At 38.1% G+C, this 14,122-nt stretch overlaps 1 protein-coding gene across 1 annotated transcript in view; it reads left to right on the forward strand.

The window, feature by feature from the left end:
• Window positions 1–1,932: 1,932 nt before the first annotated feature.
• The window catches only part of LOC128694075 (DNA polymerase kappa-like), a 103,309-nt gene continuing 91,119 nt past the window's right edge, over window positions 1,933–14,122 (forward strand). Inside the window, exon 1 of the mRNA XM_070093846.1 lies at window positions 1,933–2,016. The gene's annotated coding sequence lies outside the window, so the exon portion shown is untranslated. The remainder of the gene's footprint in view (window positions 2,017–14,122) is intronic.

The raw sequence follows: 14,122 nt of genomic DNA on the forward strand, positions 1-14,122 counted from the left end.
TTATGCTGCACAGTTTTGGTCACCTTATTACAGAATGGATATAAATTCTCTGGAAAATGTACAAAGGAGGATGACAAAGTTGATCCCATGTATCAGAAACCTTCCCTATGAGGATAGACTAACGGCCCTGAATCTGCACTCTCTAGAAAGACGTAGAATTAGGGGGGATATGATTGAGGTGTATAAATGGAAGACAGGAATAAATAAAGGGGATGTAAATAGTGTGCTGAAAATATCTAGCCTAGACAGGACTCGCAGCAATGGTTTTAAGTTGGAAAAATTCAGATTCAGGAAGGATATAGGAAAGTACTGGTTTGGTAATAGAGTTGTGGATGAGTGGAACAAACTCCCAAGTACCGTTATAGAGGCCAGAACGTTGTGTAGCTTTAAAAATAGGTTGGATAAATACATGAGTGGATGTGGGTGGGTGTGAGTTAGACCTGATAGCTTGTGCTACCAGGTCGGTTGCCGTGTTCCTCCCTTAAGTCAATGTGACCTGACCTGACTAGGTTGGGTGCATTGGCTTAAGCCGGTAGGAGACTTGGACCTGCCTCGCATGGGCCAGTAGGCCTTCTGCAGTGTTCCTTCGTTCTTATGTTCTTATGTTCTTATGTATCAAAAGCTTTACGTAAGTCAATGAAGATCCCCAGTGGGACTTCTTTTTTCTCTATTGCAGTGTATATATGTTCTAGCATGTGTATAATAGCATCATTAGTATTTTTATTAGGCCTGAATCCAAATTGGCAGGGGTTGAGTATGTTTTGGGAGATAAGGTAGGAGTAGATTCGTTTATGAATTAATTTTTCGAAGATTTTTGAGAGAGGGTGTAAGTTGGATATTGGCCTATAGTTATTCAACTCTGGTCTCATCCTTTGTGGATCGGGGTGACCCTTGCTATTTTGAGTACTGTAGGGAAGGTGGAGGATTCTATGGATTTGCTAAAGAGTGTTGCAATGATTGGTGATATCACTTGTGACAGTTTTTTGTATATAAAGGGTGGTAAGGTATTTAAATCTCCTGCCTTGTTTTTTAGTGCGTTGATAATAAGGGAGACTTCGTATGGGTTAGTCGGAGCTAGGAACAGTGTGTTCGGGTAGTTGCCAGTGAGGTAGTCATTTGGTGGGGTATCTGAGCTTGGGATTTTATTGGCAAGGTTTTGTCCTATAGTGGAGAAGAAATCATTGAGCCAGTATACTCCACCAATTTTCAAAAGTCTGAATCTGCTCACCATTAAGAACATCCATACTTATTCATGTGCCTACTACATACACAGAACAATACACACAAATATAAACCCTCCACTCAAACTTCTTCTCACCAAATTAAACAGGACACATGACCACAACACAAGACAGATCTCTTTTTGATATACCTCGTGTCCATATCACACTGTGTAAAAACTCTATGCATATAAAGGGCCCTAAAATATGGAATTAATTACCAGAAGATATTAAAGTAACCCAGTCTGAAAATCAATTTAAGACTCTTCTCAAAAGACACTTAATCACCCTAGACTAAATGCTAAATACTCAGTACACACTTACTCACCTATGTACTCCCACATCATAACTTCAACAATCACTTTGAACCTTTTATCCATTGTTAACAGGAATATAATTGAACCATTGTTTTTCACGAAAAGCATTTCAGACTATATGATTATATCCTTTGTCTTATACAAATTTAATTCACTTATAATTAATAATCTACTGTTCAACTATGAAATAATTACCGTCCTACTGTACAACTATGATATATACTCCTTAGTATTAAGTTGACTGTAAGCCAATAATGTTAAGTTGGCCCATAATGCCTGGGCATAATAGAGGCTCTCTTTGTATTGCAACCCACTACTGTAAATATAAAATCTCAATGCACTGTTTGCAAAGACATAAAAATATCTACAGTTAATTAGTCAATTTGCTTCCACTGTGGCCGATGTTTTTTCTCCGGGTGCTGGAGGACAGGACTCGATACGACGTACACTCTGTGACTCTATAAACTACAACAACAACAGTAAGTGTCGGGTGTGGACGTCTCTTTCTTCAAACTTTATTCTCTATAAAGATTACAATGTTGAATTTACAGAATTTGGTTGTTGTGTGGTTTACATGTAGTTAAGTAATGATTACAGAGTGTACCACTAGAACGCCTAGTATGGCTAGGCATTTCGGGCAGACTTAGTTTAATTCTTAGTTTAATTCTCACTGGGACGCTTGTGCTCATCTATTTAGTCCGCCTGGCACTCTACAGGAGGGGCACCTGGCACTCTACAGGAGGGGCACCTGGCACTCTACAGGAGGGGTACCTGGCACTCTACAGGAGGGGCACCTGGCACTCTACAGGAGGGGCACCTGGCACTGTACAGGAGGGGTACCTGGCACTCTACAGGAGGGGTACCTGGCACTCTACAGGAGGGGCACCTGGCACTCTACAGGAGGGGTACCTGGCACTCTACAGGAGGGGTACCTGGCACTCTACAGGAGGGGTACCTGGCACTCTACAGGAGGGGTACCTGGCACTCTACAGGAGGGGCACCTGGCACTGTACAGGGGGGGCACCTGGCACTGTACAGGAGGGGCACCTGGCACTCTACAGGAGGGGCACCTGGCACTGTACAGGGGGGGCACCTGGTACTGTACAGGAGGGGCACCTGGCACTCTACAGGAGGGGCACCTGGCACTCTACAGGAGGGGCACCTGGCACTGTACAGGAGGGGCACCTGGCACTCTACAGGAGGGGCACCTGGCACTGTACAGGAGGGGCACCTGGCACTCTACAGGAGGGGCACCTGGCACTGTACAGGAGGGGCACCTGGCACTGTACAGGAGGGGCACCTGGCACTCTACAGGAGGGGCACCTGGCACTACAGGAGGGGCACCTGGCACTGTACAGGGGGGGCACCTGGCACTGTACAGGAGGGGCACCTGGCACTCTACAGGAGGGGCACCTGGCACTCTACAGGGGGGGCACCTGGCACTGTACAGGAGGGGCACCTGGCACTCTACAGGAGGGGCACCTGGCACTCTACAGGAGGGGCACCTGGCACTCTACAGGAGGGGCACCTGGCACTACAGGAGGGGCACCTGGCACTCTACAGGAGGAGCACCTAGCACTCTACAGGAGGGGCACCTGTTCATCAGCTTACTTTAGCCAGCTCCAATTTGTTTCCACTGCTGAAAATTCTTTAACGGTCTTCGATGGGAAGCCGGTTACTGAACTCAGGTGGGAGTCCACCGGACTCCACCGGATCTAATTGGAAACTTCAAGTTTCTATCAATTTACAAAGGAACTTCTGTTCCTTTTCTCTCATCGCCCAGCCTTGGGCACCACTTTTTTTTTGTACCATTGAGAAACCGGACTCGATACGGCTCATGCGGTCAGTGGCCTGGATAAACCCAACAAACAAGAATAACAAGTGTTGGTCTCGTATATAATTTTAATTTACAGTGGTTCTGTATAGTTACAATGTTTCTATATAGTTACAGTGCTTCTGTATAGTTACAGTGCTTCTGTATAGTTACAGTGGTTCTATATAGTTACAGTGGTTCTATATAGTTACAATGGTTCTATATAGTTACAGTGGTTCTATATACTTACAATGGTTCTATATAGTTACAGTGGTTCTATATACTTACAATGGTTCTATATAGTTACAGTGGTTCTATATAGTTACAGTGGTTCTATATACTTACAATGGTTCTATATAGTTACAGTGGTTCTATATAGTTACAGTGCTTCTATATAGTTACAGTGGTTCTATATACTTACAATGGTTCTATATAGTTACAGTGGTTCTATATAGTTACAGTGCTTCTATATAGTTACAGTGCTTCTATATAGTTACAGTGGTTCTATATACTTACAATGGTTCTATATAGTTACAGTGGTTCTATATACTTACAATGGTTCTATATAGTTACAGTGGTTCTATATAGTTACAGTGGTTCTATATACTTACAATGGTTCTATATAGTTACAGTGGTTCTATATAGTTACAGTGCTATATTCTAGTGGTTATATACACAATGGTTCTATATAGTTACAGTGGTTCTATATAGTTACAGTGCTTCTATATAGTTACAGTGGTTCTATATACTTACAATGGTTCTATATAGTTACAGTGATTCTATATACTTACAATGGTTCTATATAGTTACAGTGGTTCTATATACTTACAATGGTTCTATATAGTTACAGTGCTTCTATATAGTTACAGTGCTTCTATATAGTTACAGTGCTTCTATATAGTTACAGTGCTTCTATATAGTTACAGTGGTTCTATATTCTTACAATGGTACTATATAGTTACAGTGGTTCTATATACTTACAATGGTTCTATATAGTTACAGTGCTTCTATATAGTTACAGTGGTTCTATATAGTTACAGTGGTTCTATATTCTTACAATGGTACTATATAGTTACAGTGGTTCTATATTCTTACAATGGTACTATATAGTTACAGTGGTTCTATATACTTACAATGGTTCTATATAGTTACAGTGCTTCTATATAGTTACAGTGGTTCTATATTCTTACAATGGTACTATATAGTTACAGTGGTTCTATATAGTTACAGTGCTTCTATATAGTTACAGTGCTTCTATATAGTTACAGTGCTTCTATATAGTTACAGTGCTTCTATATAGTTACAGTGCTTCTATATAGTTACAGTGGTTCTATATATTTACAGTGTTTCTATATAGTTACAGTAGTTCTATATAGATACAGTAGTTCTTTATAGTTACAGTGGTTCTATATAGTTACAGTGGTTCTATATACTTACAATGGTTCTATATACTTACAGTGGTTCTATATACTTACAGTGGTTCTATATGCTTACAGTGGTTGTATATAGTTACAATGGTTCTATACAGTACATCCTGAAAAAGATGACCCAGCAGTGTGATATATTTCTTAGTGATTATCGTAGCTATATTGTACAAACTTAAAGGCAGCGATGGAAAATATCTGAATCTAAATCTAAATGTTAGTAAGTCTCGTCATCATAAGAACAGAAACATCAGATCAAGAACAAGTTACAAATATTTCATCAAGAAACTGAACCTCTTCTGAAGAAGAGTTTGTGGTTATGTAACTTTTATTTCGGCATTATATACGAGACTCGGTATTGCTGTAATTTGTTTATTATTTAAATACTTCAACAAGTGGGTTGTGTAACTGAGATGTTTGTATTTTGGCCCCATTTTTTTTTTTTAGCAAGCAGAACCTCTCCAACCTAACCTAATCTAGCATAGACTTTGATGATTCCACTCTCACAGCGCACTCTCATGATGCACTCGTAAAACACACTCGCACAATGCACTTGCACACTGCACTCGCCTCACACACTGAGTGTCCGTGGTTCAATCCCCGCCACGGGTGGATATGTTCGGAATGTTTCCTTACCCCCGAAGCCCTCTCCAGGTAAACACCTGTTGCCCCTGTTCACCTAGCAGTAAGTAGGTACCTGGGTGTTAGTCACCTTACACCTGCTGTCCCTGCTCAAATAGCAGTAAGTAGGTATCTGGGTGTTAGTCACCTTACAGCGGCTGTCTCTGTTCGCCTAGCAGTAAGTAGGTACCTGCGTGTTAGTCGACTGGGCTGGATTGCATCCTGGAGGACAGTATTGAAAGACCACAATGGAAATAAGACAGACAGTCATCAATGATGCACTGACTTTCTTGGGTTATCCTGGTTGGCTAAGCCTCCTCAGGTTAAAATTCCAAACAAATCTTATCTTAACTTAATCTAGGTTTTGTTAGTTATGTTGGGTTACTATTTTTTGTGGGAGAGGTACCAAAAAATAAGAATAATAGGCACTGATAAAATTCCTGGAACAGAATCCCATCAACATGATACACTTACTGCAGCCTGTCTATCCCCATAAAATGGAAAACACACTTCTCTCTTGTGGAATTTATTTATCAACTTGTCAGCCATAATAACACCAAAATCATGGTAATGACACTGAACAGTGACTTGGTGGTAGATGCCTTGGTTGCTGCCTCATCACCAATTCCTCTGACCTACCAACTATCACCCACTGTCTTTTATCACTTTTTCCATTAAATTTAATTTTTTGAGGTAAAGTTAGGTTAAGTTGGGTTAGTTTGAGTGGTGAAAGATAGTGGAAAGATAATGGACCCCGATGGAAATAAGTCACTCTGTTTAACTTTTTTTGGGTTATCCCAGGTACTTTACACATATGCTGCTATGTATGATAATCTATGTAACTGTATTTGTGTATACTTGAATATACTTACTGTATATTCTGGATGATCATTTATGGTGGGGGTACTGAGTCTCATCATTCTAATCATTTATATTGTGTTGTTATGGCTTATACATCAGTAAATGTCCTACCTAACCCTGGGCTCTCTGCATGCACAACCAAATGTCACTCATCTCTGTATAAACATTGTATCATGTGGAAATAAATCTTTGACTTTTGCTTTGAAAAAATAACAATTTCCACAACAAGTGTGTTTCTTGTGTTATGGATAAGGATATGCTGTGGTGTGTAATGTTGATGGACTTTTGTTCTGGGAATTTTATCCAAAATATCCCCCAAATTTAACTGTCTACACTGCACAATCCTCTTAATTCTGGAGAATTTACATTCATAATAACTTTTTGATATGCTCAAAAATGTGGCCACAAACTCATTATTCACCTTCATAAGTTAAAATTTTACATTAGTCTTGTAGAGTAATTAACGTTGAAAATAACCTGGGATTGCACGACAAAGTCAAACAAGGATCTACATATTTCCATTGCAATAATGGTATGCAATACTGACACGCTGATGCGTTAGTCTCATGTGCAACATACTATGTGTATTTCCAAAATGTTTCACCTTCACAATAAGCTTCTTCAGTAGACTCATTATTCAAGACTATAAAGCTGAACATCTCTACATTGTGTACCTAGCTTCATCCTTAATGTATCTTTAATTAGAAATTTTTATTAAATTGCAGGCTGGCTCCGCTTTCAAGCACTTCATTTTATGGCGTTTCACTAATGCAGCGATTTTCAATTATACCCATTCTTCATTTATTCAGACTTCCTATAATAAGTATATTCACCACTTACTATAAGTTAAGGAAGAAAATACTTTAAAGTAAGCAATATGTATACTGTACATGCTTTTTTAAGCCTAGCTCACTTAATATATGATAGTGTAAACACATCAGACTTTTATGATTCATTTTACAGTGATTTTTGCTTTACAGTAGTAGCCTGGAACCTAACCTAGTATAAGTGGGTTTGACTGTACTGAATACTTTCAGTATAATGTAAACTAAGTACAGTAGGGCCCCACTTATATGGCAGGCTACTGCTGGAAAACAAACATCACCGGAAAGCAAAACACCGTTTTTTCCCCATGTAAATGCATATAAATACCAGATATCAAATTTACACTAATATATATTAAGTTAGCAATAGAACTAGGCATTAAAAACAGCAAAATGTAAAATACACACACAGTTATCTCATTACCTACCTTAAAATATTTGTAGTCTTAATGTAGGGTACGAAGTGAGTAGTATTTATTTGTAGGAAGTCAGGTGTGGGAGGTATGGTAGCAAGGGCACTCTACCCACACGTAATATACTACAACATTTAAAGCACCCCAGAGCAATAAAATGCATTTACAGTACACTCATTACTTACCTTAAAATATTTGTAGTCTTAATGTAGGGTGAGAGGTGAGTAAACAAGGTAACACGAATAAATGAGAGAGAGAGTGAGCGAGTCAACGAGTCAACGAGAAAGGAGAGACACTCGGAGTATGCAAACAGACATGTCTGATTATGGTTGATACACGTTCATCTACACATAACATCTCACATTTATGTTAATTTATTCTACTGTGGGTTGTATTTATCATGTTTATACGTTACGTAGCATGTTTATTATATAATTTTGAAAAAAAAATTTCATAGCTGGATTAAATGTCATAATATACGAAATTTAATGCACCTGAGAATGATTATTATTGTGTATTATTATTATTATTGTTATTATTATTAATATGGCATCCTCAAGACTAATAAAACAATCTTAATGACTTTAATGTATACCTGCATGCCAGCACAGTGTGTAAGTTTATTTAGGTACAGGCACACACAAGTATAATTAGTATCAGAGTACATATACATGTATATAAAACATGAAATGACTTTAAAACACTTGAAATTTTGGAAAGTTTCCAGATATAATGGAGAGACGTAGTGCTCACGGAGAATGTAAACAAACTGGGTGGGGCGAGGGGGCCATATTAGAAAGTCAGGTGTGGGGAGCCGTATAGCGGGGTGCTGCAAGGCGAGATGCTGTGAAGCGGGCCCTACAGTATTCTTATTCTCATGTACTGTGTGTCTCATTGTCCAGTAATTATAAGTTAGTGTAAAGGCTGCCCAAAATGCTTTGCATAACAAGGGGCTTTCTGTAAAGTACTTTATACATGTCAGTTATCATAATTGTATACTGTACAGTATGCCACTTTATAGAAATAAAGTTGTTTGTTCTGAGGGATTGACCACTTCAATACTGCTTCTTCAAGGTTGATGCACTCACCACATCATCTTTACCTCACCTCTTCTGCTGTCTTCATATTTACTCACTTCTGCATCCGACTGAAGAAACATACCATGCAAGTGAAACGTTTTGGGAAAAAGTTACCTAACAGTTGCTCATGTGTCTTACTTATCGACTAACTTGCAATATTTCCATTGGGGTTCTTGACCCACATGAGTACGATATGTCGTTTCTTTTTGAATAGTAAAATCTCCATGAAATGGTCTAAAAAGGGAAAAGGATGTCTGCTATAGCAAAAATCCATTGAAGTGAAAGTTTCATTTAAGTGGACTATGTCCTCTTAACCAATCAACTACCAGTTATGAACAAACACCCAATGAAGTGGGCTTAGTCTATATTATTAATAGAAGACTACCAGACATAGTAAAAATAAACTAGAATATGATATTATGCTCTCAAATTTGCTGTTATATTCCCAGGTCTGTACTACACTCTACCTCTCTTTTACCCATATCTGACCTAGAGAATTTGCCTGGGGTTCTGCCTTAGTTGTCCACCTCTAACCATTTATAACACAACAAAAGGAAGCTATCAAAATCATCACAAACTCAGAATTTAGGCAACACATTATGTTCAAAATCCTGTACCTGTTAAATATTAATGCCATATATTCTTCCAACTGTTCAGTGCACATCTTCAAGACACTACACCATAATGTTGATGCTGCCTGAAGATACTCCAAAGAAATACCTCTTTGATATTCCTCTTGTTGTCTGAACCTCATTAGAAACTCTGCTTAAAAATACCCAATATATGGAATAAATTGCTAGATGAATTAAACAAATTATTTTAATGAATTCAAACAAAAATTAAGGATAAAATATTGTTTCTAATATTGTCCCAAAAACCAATTTCTAATGTAGCTTTTAACCTGCCATTAAATTTTTGGGCCCAAGTTTTAAAATACACCGTATTCCATTTTTTTTTTTTTTTTTTAATTTAATCATATCTGCAACCATTGTTATCTATTTATTTCCATTTTAATCTTTCCAAATTTAAGTTGCAATTTTATATTGAATTTTTTTTTTCAATATACAGTGGACCGTTGACCAACGGTGGCATCGACTATAGATAAAATTGGGCAACGATGTGAATTTAAGGCCAACAAAGGTTGATTTGAGAGATTTAAGAATTGTAGTGGCATACACAGTGTGATAAGGCATGGCAAAGCTGAAAAATTCCAACCCCAACAAATGTTCAGTTGTGAGGAAACAGGCTTGTTCTGGAAGAAAATGCCAAACAGGACCTACATTACTCAGGAGGAAAAGGCACTCCCAGGACACAAGCATATGAAAGACAGGCTAACTCTGTTTTGTAGTAATGCTAGTGGGGATTGCAAAGTGAAGCCTTTACTAGTGTATCACTCGGAAACTCCCAGAGTGTTCAGGAAAAAGTGTCTCATCACTCATCAGTACTCTTCAATAAAGGTAAGTGTCATTTTATTATTTATTTATGTATTTATTGCGCATGTCTCATTGTTTCCTTTGTTGGGAAATGTATATTTCATGTAAAAAAAATGATTTTTTTAATACTTTTGGCTATCTGGAATGGATTAATTGGATTTCCATTATTTCTCATGGGGACAATTTATTCGGCTAACGATAAATTCAGCTAAGGACAAGCTCTCTGGAATGGATTAAAATCATTGGTTGAGGGTCCACTGTATTTCACTAAATTTAGTACATGCATTATGTTCTTAGTTCCACCATTACTAGACACACTGAGGGTAAATTTATAAGTCTTCACATTGATTGTAATCTTAAATTTCAGACCCACATCCAGCATATATCTAAGTAAGTTTCCAAAACAGTAGGCATCCTTTCCAAGATATGGTACTGTGTACTCCAAACGGCATTCCTAACACTATACCACTCTTAATATACCCCTTATCTTACCTATGGTATTTGTTTTTGGGGATCGACCACAGCCAATCGCCTTAAGCCTTTAATGACCCAGCAAAAAACTGCTGTGCGGATGATCACCAACTCTTGTGCCAGACAGCACACCCTGCCACTCTTCAAGAGCTTGAACTTACTAAACATACAAAATGTACACTCATATTATTGTGCCTATTATATATACAAAATACTGAACTCCAATATAAACCCTCTTAAACTTTTTGATAGCTACAACAGACCACACAGACATAATACAAGGCACAAAACATTCCTTGACATCCCTTGTGTCCATCACACACTATGTAAAAATGCACTGCTCATAAAGGGCCCCAAGATCTGGAACTCATTACCCGAAGCAGCAAAAGGTTCCCTACCTGCAAACACATTTAGGGCTATACTACTCAAAAATCATTTTCTCTCTCAATATTAACCAAACCAACACTATGCTAAATCATCTAATAGTTTGAAGCAACTCTCTCAAATATTTTATGACCTAATTTATTAAAACATTAACTCATATTTATTACAGTACTGTTGTTTTTTTTTGTTTTTTTTCAACAAGTCGGCCGTCTCCCACCGAGGCAGGGTGACCCAAAAAAGAAAGAAAATCCCCAAAAAGAAAATACTTTCATCATCATTCAACACTTTCACCTCACTCACACATTATCACTGTTCTTGCAGAGGTGCTCAGAATACAACAGTTTAGAAGCATACACGATAAAGATACACAACATATCCCTCCAAACTGCTGTACCATTAATAATTGTACTACTTGTAATATTGTTGTTAGTTATGTGCTACATCGAGATTACTCTTATTAACTTTAGAACTTTTGACTGCCTCAGTAGTAATAAGATAAAAATAATGAATATTTAAAAATCAACCACTCTTAACCTGTCTAGACTTAAGTACAGTGGACCCCCGGTTAACGATATTTTTTCATTCCAGAAGTATGTTCAGGTGCCAGTACTGACCGAATTTGTTCCTATAAGGAATATTGTGAAGTAGATTAGTCCATTTCAGACCCCCAAACATACACGTACAAACGCACTTACATAAATACACTTACATAATTGGTTGCATTGGAAGGTGATCGTTAAGCGGGGATCCACTGTAGTTTTTAAGTATGTATTAGGATTAGTCTGCCTGAAATGGCAGAAAATGGACTGAAAATGTATAGAAAAAATTAGGGTTTTGTTCCTTGGATATCAACAAGGAAGCCAAATATTTTTTTTTTTTTTTTTTTTTGAAAATAAACTCAGCAGTCAAAATAAAACATTTTATCTTAACTTTGTAATTCTGATTGATGTTGCTTGTTGATATGTAGGTGTGGGGAGTTATTATGTAGGTGTGGGGAGTTATTATGTAGGTGTGGGGAGTTATTATGTAGGTGTGGGGAGTTATTATGTAGGTGTGGGGAGTTATTATGTAGGTGTGGGGAGTTATTATGTAGGTGTGGGGAGTTATTATGTAGGTGTGGGGAGTTAATATGTAGGTGGGGGGAGTTATTATGTAGGTGTGGGGAGTTATTATGTAGGTGTGGGGAGTTATTATGTAGGTGTGGGGAGTTATTATGTAGGTGTGGGGAGTTATTATGTAGTGTGGGGAGTTATTATGTAGGTGTGGGGAGTTATTATATAGGTGTGGGGAGTTATGTAGGTGTGGGGAGTTATTATGTAGGTGTGGGGAGTTATGTAGGTATGGGGAGTTATTATGTAGATGTGGGGGAGTTATTATGTAGGTGTGGGGAGAGTTATTATGTAGGTGTGGGGAGTTATTATGTAGTTGTGGAGAGAGTTATTATGTAGGTGTGCAGAGCTGTTATGTAGGTATGGGGAGTTATTATGTAGGTGTGGGGAGAGATATTATGTAGGTGTTGGGGAGTTATTATGTAGGTGTGGGGAGTTATTATGTAGGTGTGGGGAGTTATGTAGGTATGGGGAATTATGTAGATGTGGGGGAGTTATTATGTAGGTGTGGGGAGTTATTATGTAGGTGTGGGGGAGTTATTATGTAGGTGTGGGGAGTTATTATGTAGGTGTGGGGAGTTATTATGTAGGTGTGGGGAGAGTTATTATGTAGATGTGGGGAGAGTTATTATGTAGGTGTGGGGAGTTATTATGTAGGTGTGGGGAGTTATTATGTAGTTGTGGAGAGAGTTATTATGTAGGTGTGCAGAGCTGTTATGTAGGCATGGGGAGTTATTATGTAGGTGTGGGGAGAGATATTATGTAGGTGTGGGGAGAGATATTATGTAGGTGTGGGGAGAGATATTATGTAGGTGTGGGGAGTTATTATGTAGGTGTGGGGAGTTATGTAGGTATGGGGAATTATTATGTAGATGTGGGGGAGTTATTATGTAGGTGTGGGGGAGTTATTATGTAGGTGTGGGGAGTTATTATGTAGGTGTGGGGAGAGTTATTATGTAGATGTGGGGAGAGTTATTATGTAGGTGTGTTGAGTAATTATGTAGTTGTGGAGAGAGTTATTATGTAGGCATGTAGAGCTGTTATGTAGGTATGGGGAGTTATTATGTAGGTGTGGGGAGAGATATTAACCCTTTGAGGGTTTTCGTCGTACTAGTACGTCTTACGCGTAGGGGTTTTTGACGTACTAGTACTCATAAATTCTAGCGACCTCAAATCTAGTGGGAGAAAGCTGGTAGGCCTTCATATGAAAGAATGGGTCTATGTGGTCAGTGTGCACAGTCTAAAAAAAATCCTGCAGCACACGGTGCATAATGAGAAAAAAAAACTTTTTCCATTTTTTTTTAATAAATCAGCGACTTTGCAGTGTATTTTCGTATAGTATTTATTGTTGTATTCTAGTTTTCTTGGTCTCATTTTATAGAATGGAAGACATATTACTGAAATTGAGATGATTTTGACTGGTTTTACAATGAAAGGTGCCTTGAAATTGAGCTCAAAGTAGCAGAAATGTTCGATTTTTACCAAACTTCAAAAGTAAACAAATCGTGCCAAGCGTGCAATACACGTCAACTGGTGAGTCTAATATTCTTTCACAAGTGCACCAATAATATTTATACCATTTTTTACACTAATGCAGTAGTCTGCATAACAGTAAATCTTATATTTTTTGTGAGAATAAAAATTCAAAGTGGAAAGCAAAAGAATATAAGAGGGGCCTTGAGACGTGACTAATGACTAGAGGAAATGTCATTTTAGTGCCAGGAATGTCTTTCTTGTTTATTCTGGACCCTATTCCGAAATTGGCATCTTTTGAAATTTGTGTGAAATTGGCAAAATTGCTAAATTCTGACCACTGTACTGGATAGTTGAATTTATAAATGGGTGGTTTCTTGCACCCATTCGATAGAAAAAATGGAGTTCTAGCGAAATATTCATGTTTTTTGTCGACTAGTACAGTGAAATTGGCCGAAAATGGGGCTCAAAGTGGGCAAAATCGCCGATCCGTAAACATCGCCGAGACTGCTAACTTTGCGAGAGCATAATTCCGTAAGTTTTCTATCAAATTTCAAACTTTTGGTGTCGTTATGATCGGGAAAAGATTCTCTATCTTTTCATAAGAGAAAATAATTTTTTTTTTTTTTAAATTTGGCCGACCCTGAGAACGAGTTTTGGAGAGGGCCTGTCGACCCTCA

This window comes from Cherax quadricarinatus, chromosome 43 (genome assembly GCF_038502225.1).
Source record: "Cherax quadricarinatus isolate ZL_2023a chromosome 43, ASM3850222v1, whole genome shotgun sequence".
NCBI classification, from domain to species: domain Eukaryota; kingdom Metazoa; phylum Arthropoda; class Malacostraca; order Decapoda; family Parastacidae; genus Cherax; species Cherax quadricarinatus.